Here is an 11,137-nt window from a genome sequence, read left to right as displayed (position 1 = left end):
ATGACCATGCCACAATCCCTTCTCCTCCATTCTCCTCTTGGGATCTTGGGCATGCACACACATGCGTCTGGCGTGAGTTTAAGCCCCCGGGTCCAGGACTCAAACAGTGGTCGACTACATGGGAGTCCAGCGACATAGCCATTACACCAACTGCTGGTCCCCATTTTTATTTTTATTTATTTATTTTTTTTGAGAGATTTTCACTGTAGGGCGCGTGCACTCGCCAGACAGACAGAGAGAGACATAGAGACAGAAAGCGAGAAATCACCCCCCCAGGGGGGATGGTCACGCCGCAATCCCTTCTCCTCCATTCTCCTCTCGGGATCTTGGGCACGCACGCACATGTGCCCGCCCATTTTTATTATTTTTGATCCCCTATGTTAATATAACTCACCCAGACAACATAACCAAATTTAAAGAAACTTCTCTAATTTTCCAGTAATCACAGATTAGAAACATGGAAGTCTTTATAGCTCTCATTTACTTATTTCATTCTGAAGTGCATTTCACCTTCTATTAGTTTGTGGTTTTCTCCAATCTTTCTGTGGGTTTATCCAAAGCACCTCTGGAAAATGAAATAAATATCACAGGTAAAAAGTAGCTTTATCATGAATGAAGTTTCTCTGCTGCACAGACAGAATAGTAATGCCAGCCACCTCCTCACCTATTTCACAATATTAACAAAGTTCCAGGACACACGCTTTAATATTGCAAGATGGTCCATGTTTCAAACATGAGGAATGGCAGGGGAGATGACACTTTATTTGATTCCTTGGATTTCAGGTGGCAGTGGATGGGAGTAGGGCACGGATTTCATGTTGAGATAACAGAGAAGTCAGTCAATGCCTGCAGCCAGATGGGATTCTTGTTATCACTAGAGACTATGCCCGGGATGAATATGCATCTCTGCAGGATGAGGCAACTGCCGTCAATCCCTAATGGTAGTACTGGCATGGCACAAGAGAAATGTTTATCAGTAACTCACAACCTGATTCGTTAAATGCCATGAACACATCCCTGTGAGCACTAATTCATAAAACTGAGGATCATGGCACCGTGGGGACCCTGCCCTTTGTTACCATGTAGCCCAGGAAGATCTTGCTTTGCTGCAGCAATGAAGCCAGCTTGGGTTATAATAAGAAGCTTGATTTGAGAGCAAAACAGCCTTCTTCATGCTTTTTTCCCCAGTTCTTCTCTGAAGTTAAGTTCCTGTGGGGGTGATCCAGAAACAGACTTCTCTTTGATGTCAGGCAGAGTTTTGCTTTGGATCAACTTCCTACCTGGAGCGATAAAGACATACACCTTGCCTGACAGTCACTGTTTGTCATTCAGCTTGTGAGTCCTTACACTTGAGAAAGAGGCAGTAGACAAAAGCTACTTTCAATTCTGATTCTAGGTTTACCCCTTCAGTGATTCTGAGCATATACATGCAGTTTTAATCCATCTTACATTAAAAATGACTAACAAAGATGATTCTATAGAAAAACATTCTCCTCAATGGTTCATCAAAGAAAAGTTTCTAAGTCCTGTCTTTATTGAGCTTATTTTTCAAAACAAATCTATTATTTTTGGACAATTTTTTACAGAGCAAAGCAGCATTAAACAAAAAGTAAAGCAGTAAAACAATAGTATATTTTGCCCAACTTTCTAGAAAACACTCATTTACAAATTTTTATATCTTTTGCAGACAATAAAAGTGGGTAGGAAGGAGATTAATAAGATGGATTTAAATTTGTAATGACAGAAGAAAGAAAGAAATAAGAGGAAGAAAGGTAGAGGCAATAAAATAAGTGAGCTACCAACCAGAATGAGTTTCAAGCCCTGAGAAAATAAAAGGAGAACAGGTGACCATATTAATAATGTATCTGGCTCTCATATGGTACCCTCCTCCAGCCTCTGCCTGGCATCACATAGATGCTGCTTTTTTTTTTCTTTCTTTCTTTTTTTCCCTTTGGAGAAGTTTTTGCTATAGGGCACGTGCACTCATCAGAAAAACAGAGAGAGACGGAGAGACAGAGAGCAAGAAATCACCCCCGGGGGGATGGCCACGCCGCAATATCTTCTCCTCCATTCTCCTCTTGGGATCTTGGGACTCGAACCACGGTTGACCACATGGGAGTCCAGTGACATAGCCATTACACCAACTGTTAGTCCCAGTGCTGCTGTTTTCTGAGGCATGCCAACAAACATGTACTGACAGTCACCTACTTGCACTCCACCTTGAGTTTTCCAGGAAAGAGGATTCAGGTATCTGCTTTTTGCTGAGGCCTTTATCCATTTAACAAGATTATAAGCACTTATTAAGCACCACTTAGAAAATTCTTGACTTCATGAAGCCTTAGCAGCCAGCTCTAGAGATGATTTCTATTATTGTTTTCGTTTTGGCTTTGTGTTGTTTCAATTTTGCCTGAGGGCTTGTGCACTGACCAGAGAGAGATTAAAGAGAGAAGGCAGTCCCAATGGGGCATGATCATACCTCAATCCCTATTCCTCCATTTCCCCATCCTGTCAGGATTCTGGGCATGCATCACATGCACCTGGGTTGTTTTTCAATCCAACAAGGCCAAGATTTGAACTGCATGGTCAACCATGTAGGATCTGACTTGCTCTACCTGCTAGACATTGGGACCAGTCTAAGTTGGGTTCTTTAGTACATAATTAATCTTTCCCATTATAAGAAATACTGAAAAGGAGAAAAACAGAATACTAAACAAAAGTGTAACAGAAGGACTTCATCTGGTCTGATAGGTTAGGAAAGGTTTCTTGGAGAACTGATATTTTAGACATATATCCATGAATGCACATGTATGCATAATGTATTCTGAGTGGCTATGACAAATGTATGTTTTTTCACTTGGCCAGAGAGTACCTGCACTTTCCAGAGACAGAGAGACAGGCAGCAAGGAGAAAGTACCCACTAATGGAGCATGGTCATGCTCTAATCCCTTGCTGGGATTCAAAACACGTAGTCGGTCATGTATAATCTGGCTCCCTCAACCACCAGACTACAGGGCAGGCCTTGAATGTATTTCTTACTATATGTCATGGTCTAAGTTTGAAAACTCATAATTCCAGGGAGAGTATGGATCATGTGACCTATTTATCAGATAAATAGGTCTGCCCCAGCAGATGGTTATAAAGAAGTCAATGCTGAGCAACCACCTGATAACCTTGACTGAAGGCAGAAGGCCCTACATTCGCTGAAAGAGAGTCAGTGATCTAAGACATTTATGTGAAAGGATGTACAGGGCCCTCACTCAATATTCAAAGCAGCTTACAACACCTCTCTTTAGATAAACTAAGGACTACTTCTCATCACAATCACTTGTATATCAATGCTTTTATAAATAAAGAGGAAAAAAGGCAACAAGAAATAGAAGTGGAGGCCAGCAGCCTAGACAGAGTAAGATATTCATTGTGTAGACAATCTACTCCATTTGCAAGTCAGTTTTTAAAAAAATAATTATTTAACTTTGTTTACTTATTTTAATTTGACCAGAGAGGGACAGAGTGAGACCGAGAGAGAGAGGAAAAGTGAGAAAGCAAGCTGCCAGAGACTCGAATCGTGGTCAACCATGTGGGATGGCAGTACCCTTAACTACCATGACACCTGCCAGTCTCATGCAAGTCAGTTTTTTTTTTTTAATTTTCTAGTGGCCTCTGCAAAGATATAAGGAAGTAATAATATGTTGCTATATATTTTAGCTGCAGTTAGTAATAGTTGTATTGGGTCATCGGGAAAGTCATGACACATTTTTATGTAGAAAAATATATAACTTTCCTGACATCCTAATAGTAATATCAGGAACTATGGCAAATATTATTTACCTATGATGACAGAATATGTAGAAAATAGTCTGCCATTGCAGTCATTATGACTTCTACATTCAATCTTCAAAGGGAACATAACTTGAGAAATGATAAGTTTGTTGATTTCTCAGCCAATAACTCAAGAAGGCAGCCATTATGCCAATCACCTACACTTACCTAGCACTTACCCCATTCATTCCTAATGTTGCTTGAAACAGATTAACATTCTTGGAATGCAGGCTAACGGAAAGAGCCCTGGAGAGGAACAGAGCATTTACTCACTCCTCGTATTGATGATTTTTTTAATTAATTAATTTTTTTTGCCATAGTATTCGCACGCTTACCAGACAGAGACAGAGAAAGAGGGAAAGTGAGAAATCACACCCCAGGGGGATGGCCACATTCCAATTCCTTCTCCTCCATTTTCCTCTTGGGATTTTGGGCATGCATGCTTATGTGCCTGGCGTGTTTTTCAGGCTGCCAGGTCCAGGACTTGAAACACAGAGTTGGCCATGAGATAGCCAGTGCCTTAACCACCACACCAACTGCTGGCCCTCACATTGATATATTTAAAAGCTTGTGTTACAATATGGGCTTCTGTTTCTTCTCTGCATCTTTGAATAGCTGAAAGAAGGATATTAGTTTAAAGCTTTTTTTTTAAAAAAAATCTTTACGTCTGTCTCTATTTTTGCTGGAGGGTATGTAATAGTTGTATAGAACTGCATATAGAACTCCCTTTAACCCGAATACTTAGCCTTCTTTGCTAGCACACTGCTTCAAATTCCATCTGCTGTCCATCTGCTGTGAACTGACCAAAGACATTTTGGTAATGTGGAACTCTTAAGTTCTTTCTGGAAAATAATGAAGAACCACAGAAATCTTTAAGGTCTGAGAGGGATGGTTACCTCATGGTAACCTCAAGCCACAGCCTTGTATCTCAGACCAAAATCTCTCACGAGTGCAAAGACATAGTTAACATTTATTAGAAGGTAGGCAGGGCCTCCTGGTGCTTCCCACAGACTGTGTTCCTACACTGACTGTATAGAAAGAGGAGGCAGAGTAATCTACCCTGTATACACCCGAGCCCTGTGCCTAGTCTGTATTGTGAATGGGGGACATGGGGGAGCAGGCAGACAAAAGTACACTCACATCCCGTTTTACAACTTAGAAGTCTAAGAGTTTAGGCTTAATTTGGCCCCATTGCAAAACTAGAGGTTCTCTGACCTTTAGATTTGGCATCACATGACTAGAATTCCTCCTAAACTGATAGCTGGACACTGAATCACTGAGAACTAAACTTAAAATTAAAAGGCCCAGGCCACAGGCTTTGCTGGATTCTTGTATCCTGTTTATACATGTTAGGGATGTCACTAAACTATTAGTTCTTCAGGAAAGAAAAGACATATTTTTCTATGCAAAAATGAGTCACAGGACCAGCAGTTGGCATAATGGCAATGTCGCTGGATTCCCATGTAGTTGCCCATGATTTGAGTCCCGGACCCAGTGGCTTAAACTCACACTGGGCGCATGTGCATGCATGCCCAAGATCCCGAGAGGAAAGTAAAGGAGAAAGGATTGTGGCGTGGCCCTCCTCCCGAGGGGTGATTTCTCACTTTCTGTCTCTCTGTCTTTTTGGCAAGCGCAGGCACCCTAGAGGAAAAACCTCTCAGCCGCCCCCCTAGGAGGAAAACCCCCCAAAAAAAAAAAAAAAAAAAAAAAAGAGTCATGACCTTCCTGATGACCCAATATTTAGCCAATTACAGGGCTTGATTATCTTACACTTTCCTGATAGGAGCCATAAGGACATTCATTAGAGGACCCTGTTTTCCCCAATGCAAACACATTTGTGACCTTCATCAGGTGCAGTACAGAAACCTCCAAGGTTCGTAGAGATAACATAGTAGCAGCACTCTTTGCACTTTGGCTTTTTTTCATAACATGAGGCCTGTGCTCTTCTGGAGTATGAATTCTTGATTAAGGTAACCAGTTACCTCATGAACTGAAGCTTATGCTAACTGCACTTAGAAAATATACTGCCTCCTTTGAAATATTTAAACCTTTTGTTGAGGAAAATATTTTTACTACAGGGTGCATGCACTCAACAGAGAGACAGAGAGACAGAAAGTAAGATATCACCCCCAGAGGGGATGCCCATTCTGCAAACCCATCTCTTCTGTTCTCCCAGGATCTGGGGCGTGCATACACACATGCCCATCGTGAATTTAAAGCTGCAGAGTCTGGCAGTCAACTATGTAGGAGTCCAGCAACATAACCATTATGCCATCTGCTGGTCCCTGAAGTATTTAAATTTAATTAAAGACACTGCAATATCACCATTTAACTTACCTTCTAATAGTCCTTTGAACTTATAAAATGTCCTTTTGAGAAGTGGTAGCCCCTTTAGTGGATCAGTGAATAAACCTCTATTATTAGGTTGCTTTCTCACCTCGACAGGCCTGGAGCACATGATGCACCTCAGAATCACTGGGGGAGCTCATCAGAATCCTGATGTCCAGGCTGCACCCCAGGCCAATTTAGTCTCCAGAAGTGAGCCCTAAGCCTCGATACTTGCTAGAGCTCCCCAGCCTTCACCGGACTCTTACCTCTTGACTCCATAGAAATGGTAGGTAGTGAGAATTCTTGGAGTACCTATTTGTTCCTTAAAGAAGTATTTACATAATGAACCTTCAGGGATCTGAAGAACACATTAGTGTTAAGTAGAGAAGAGTGTTGATTTCAGATGGCTGAATACAATCCCATGCAGTGCAATTAAAATGATAGCTGTCCAGGCCATCAGGTTGTATGATGGTTAAGTCACTGGACTCCCACATTGCTGACCACAGTTTGAGTCCAGAACTCTGCAGCCTGAAGATCACACCAGACATGTGTGCATGTGTGCCCAAAATTCCAAGAGGAGAATAGAGGGATGGCAGTTGGACCAACACCCCTGAGCAGTGATTTCTCAACTTTCTTTCTCTCTGTCTTTCTCTGGTGAGCACATGTGCCTTATGACAAAAACCTTAAAGACAAACAAAAAAAAGGACAATTGTCAGAATCAAATAAGATTCCAAGGGAAGGAAAATTAGGGAAGTCTGATTTGGTAGACTTTAAAATTTTTTCATTGATATACTTTCTTTTCCTTTCTTTTTTCTTTTCTTTTTGGAGAGGTTTTTGCTATAGGGCATGTGCACTCGCCAGAAAGAGAGAGACAGAGAGACAGAGAGACAGAAAGCAAGAAATCACCCCCCAAGGGGGATGGCCATGCCACAATCCCTTTTCCATTCTCCTCTTGAGATCTCGGGCATGCATGCACGCACATGCACCAGTGTGAGTTTAAGCCACCGGGTCCAGGACTCGAACTGCGGTCGACTATATGGGAGTCCAACGACATAGCCATTATGCCAACTGCTGGTCCCTATCAATGCGTTTTCATCTTGCATGTACTTAATAAAACAAGTTGGGGAGCCAGTTCCATGCTGTAGTGGTAATGTGCTGGTCAAGAGAAGCCTGGTCCTACACCATGACTGCAGTCCTAAAGACAGGTCCAGTCAGCTTGAGGCATGCCAGGCACATCCACAAGTACCTAAGATCTGACAAGACTGAGGAAGGTGTTCATAAATGACCAGCCCCTGTGGAGGGTGCTTCTCCCTCTCTTTCTCTCTCTCTCTCTCTCCCTCCCTCATATGCATGCACACAGACTCTATCATGAATAAAGAAAAAAATAAGTTTGGGAGTTAGGATCGACCTTCATTTAGTTGCTGAAGAATAACTTGCCTGCAGAAGCAAGCTAGTACTGTCGAGATTGGCTTTGTTCCACCTAGGAGTTTGGCCCCAATACCAGGAAGCCTGACTTCTGAAATGTTTTCCTTAAAGAATGCCTTTCTCAGCTCTTATTAGGAGAAATTTTATTGTTTAGAAAATGGTAGCACAGAACGGTGATAACTAGAGTACACCTTGTTCCTGAAATTAATTACCTAGAGTCTTAAAAAATTCTTATCGTTTGCTGGTAGGAAACCTTTGAAACTATATTTGTCTGTGGTATTCACTGCAGTGTCTTAGGTATAAAGAGAGAAAATTATTTTCAGAGGAATTTTGGAACAGGTTTGTGTGTGTGTGTGCGTGCACATACTTACACATCTATTGGTTTTCCCCAAGGATTGTAGAAATCCCATTAAAGTACCAGCTTCTTAAGTAGTTACTGAAACTCTAGTTTTTCATATTTTCTTTTATAATATTTGGATGCATTTAGGTGAACTTGCAGCATTTTAATTATATCTGTATCAGATGAGCAGAAGAAATGTAAAAGGGTTTGGGGAGAGATTTAATTTTAGATAGCGGCATAATTAACAGCATTTGGAAAAACTAGGGGAACTTTAATTAAATGTCTCTACATTAATTTAGTCATTTAATTGAAAATGTATTGGGATAGTTCTTACAATTTATCACTCTTACTCTTTGAGGGAAAAGGATTTTAAATAACAAAGAATCAGGGTGACTACTTTTTTTATTATTTAGCTAGATGTCCACCACTTGGTATTTTGTTTAATTTTTCCTCTTTTATGTTTCAAATTTTTTAAACATTAATTTTACTTGTCACTTTTATTTAAAGAGCTATGAATCTGGAAGAAACTATATTTTGAAATATCATGCAAATGTTTCTTTTCATTTATTTTAGACTTAAAGAGTGACTACAGTCATGTTGTAAAGTTCTCACCCTTTTATTGTGGAATTCTTTTTTTTAACCTTGCCAACTTCTTTTTTTAAGTGTTTTATAGCAGCAGTGTGTATGAATTTCAGCAATGCGTTTGCCCTGAATGCTCACAATATTTTTCTTAAATTACAGGCAGAAATATACAGAGAAGTACTGTTAGGTAGATTTGGAGATGTTTCCATAACCAGGACCAAGGAGGAGTGTTGTGTTAAACTGTTACTCAGAGAGGATTTTGTGTTGTTAATTACAGATTGGATTCAGTTCTACCGCATTGCACAACTTCCCATCACATCTACATAAATTGTTCCCCCTGAAATTCGTGCAGTGTACAATCTGCACAGCCATATGCCTTCCTGCCTGCACTTTGACCCAGATTTTTATCAGTGTTTTGGGTGAAAACATAGACTGTGCACTTATTAATTTTTCAAACGGCACAGAGGTGACCATGGTCACCAACACTCTGAAAGATCAAAATCAAGATTCAAAAAAAAAAATGAGATGCCAGAACCAAATAAAAAAAATAAAATTTAGCAAGGGAGAGCAAGATATCCTGCCTTTAAAGATTAAATCCTAGCTAAGGATTTAAATATAAGCTATGGGAAAAAAATTAATTAAATAAATATAGGCTATGGAACATCTGACTTGATGATACTTCCCATGAAAAACAAGTTGGGATTTTAGGTAACCACCGGCTCAGTATTAATCTCCAGATCTTATGTGGTTTTCTGTAGAAGCTATTAGATTGTAGTGGACTTAACAAATGTTGCAATTTATTCCTCATTGGTTAGATCGCATCTGCGCTATTATATTGGCTTATGGTCACCACATATAACAGGAACACTGAAAAATCAGAATACATCCATAATGGGGCAAGCAAAATTATGAAGGCTCTAGAGATGATTATATGATGAGTACTTGGAAAATATATAGAACGTTAAGTAAGAAGAAAACTTGACATTACAGAACAACTTCTTCATGCATTTGGGGAGGGTGGTTAAAGGCAACAGCACACTTAAGTAAGATGGAGAAAGAGATCCAAGGGAAGTGTTATGTGTGTGTGTGTGAGGGGGGAGGGACTTCAATATGAGTAAGGAAAACTTAACGTTGTCATTGAGTAACATAGGCTGCTTCACAAATTTTCATAATTTTTAGTCTGACTGATTAGCTAGTAGGAACTATATATTGCTTACATGATATTGAAATATCATTTCCCTGTAAAAGTTCAACACTCCCTGGATATTTCTGAGAGTTTGAAGTCTTCTTTTCTCTTGTTCTGCCATGGTGGCCTCAGTTCTTACCATGACTACATGGTCCAATATGTCTGCTCCAGCTCTAGACCTCACATCTGAGTTCTAACTTTCAGCAAGATGGAAGAAAGGGAATGATCCAAAAGGCATGTGCCACTAATGTTTTAAGAAAAACCCTGGGAAGCCAGGTGTGCTAGCATGTGTCTGTAGTCCCAGCAACTCAGGAGGCTGAGGCAGGAGACACATGAGCTTGAGACTGGTCTGGGCAACATAGCAAGATCCTGCCTCTAAAAAGAGAAGAAAATGAAAAATACTCATAAAGCCATAAAACCTAACCACTAACAGTTCCTTCACCAGAACTTTGTCATATGATTATATCTCCCTCCATGTGAGGGTAGTACATTCTTTACTTCAGGCATCCATGTACCAAGACTAAGAAATGATAGGTTCTATTACTGTGGAAGAAAGAAAGGAAAGAAAATATGGGGCAATCAACAATTTTTGCAACAAGGCTATTTTAGAAGGAATTATTCTTTTCTCTTTAAATTCTGGCAAGATAAACTTTAAGATTCTACTTACTCATCAGAGTCTGTGACCAGTAGCCAGACAGTGGCATGGCAGTAAAATACGTCCCTTTGCAAGCCTCACCCATATTGGAAGGTTCCAGGTTTGTGTCTGGAGACCGACATGAGTATTCCAGGCATGCATGCACCAATGACCAGAGGGTGGGAATCCCCACCTTGTCTCTCTGTCTCTTTTGCTTGCTCTTGGAAGAAATAAATGAATAAACTGTCAAAAAAAGGGTCTATGACCCCGTAATTTATAGCTAGCACAGAACCCCCTCCATCATCAAAAAGAATGGTTCTCAAGGGCAGTTTAGACGTTTATTTCCTTGCAAATAGAAAATGACATACCTAAGTGACCAATGGATTCAAAGTATATCCTTGTACAAGTTGTTTCTCTTTTATTGCCATAGAAATTGGACTTTCTTTATTAAAGTAACACTCTCACTCTTGTACTTTTGAACACAATTTTGAAACATTGAGGAAATGTTTCTTTTCTGTTATTTTAGACTTTAACAGGGACTAGAGTAATGATGCAAAGTTTCTCACTTATATTGTGGAATTTTATTTTTTTTACTTTGTCAACTTCCTTTTTTTAAGTGTTTTATAGCAACACTTGTAAGCCATTATAAAAAGTATGCACAAGGGACCAGCAGTTAGCGTAATGGCTATGTTGCTGGACTCCCATGTAGTCAACCACGGTTCGTGTCCTGGACCCGGCGGCTTAAAATTCACGCTGGGCGCGTTTGCATGCCTGCCCAAGATCCTGAGAGGAGAATGGAGGAGAAGGGATTGTGGCGTGGCCG

At 40.3% G+C, this 11,137-nt stretch overlaps 1 protein-coding gene and 1 pseudogene across 1 annotated transcript in view; both read left to right on the top strand.

Annotated features, from left to right (window-relative positions):
• The window catches only part of DMD (dystrophin), a 1,496,890-nt gene that overhangs the window by 1,139,163 nt on the left and 346,590 nt on the right, over positions 1-11,137 (top strand). The window lies entirely within an intron of this gene.
• LOC114009674 (uncharacterized) lies at positions 4,808-4,931 on the top strand (annotated as a pseudogene).

This window comes from Tupaia chinensis, unplaced genomic scaffold (assembly GCF_000334495.1).
Source record: "Tupaia chinensis unplaced genomic scaffold, TupChi_1.0 Scaffold000600_1, whole genome shotgun sequence".
In the NCBI taxonomy this organism is placed as follows: Eukaryota; Metazoa; Chordata; class Mammalia; order Scandentia; family Tupaiidae; genus Tupaia; species Tupaia belangeri.
This window is presented reverse-complemented; position numbering and strand designations above follow the sequence as displayed.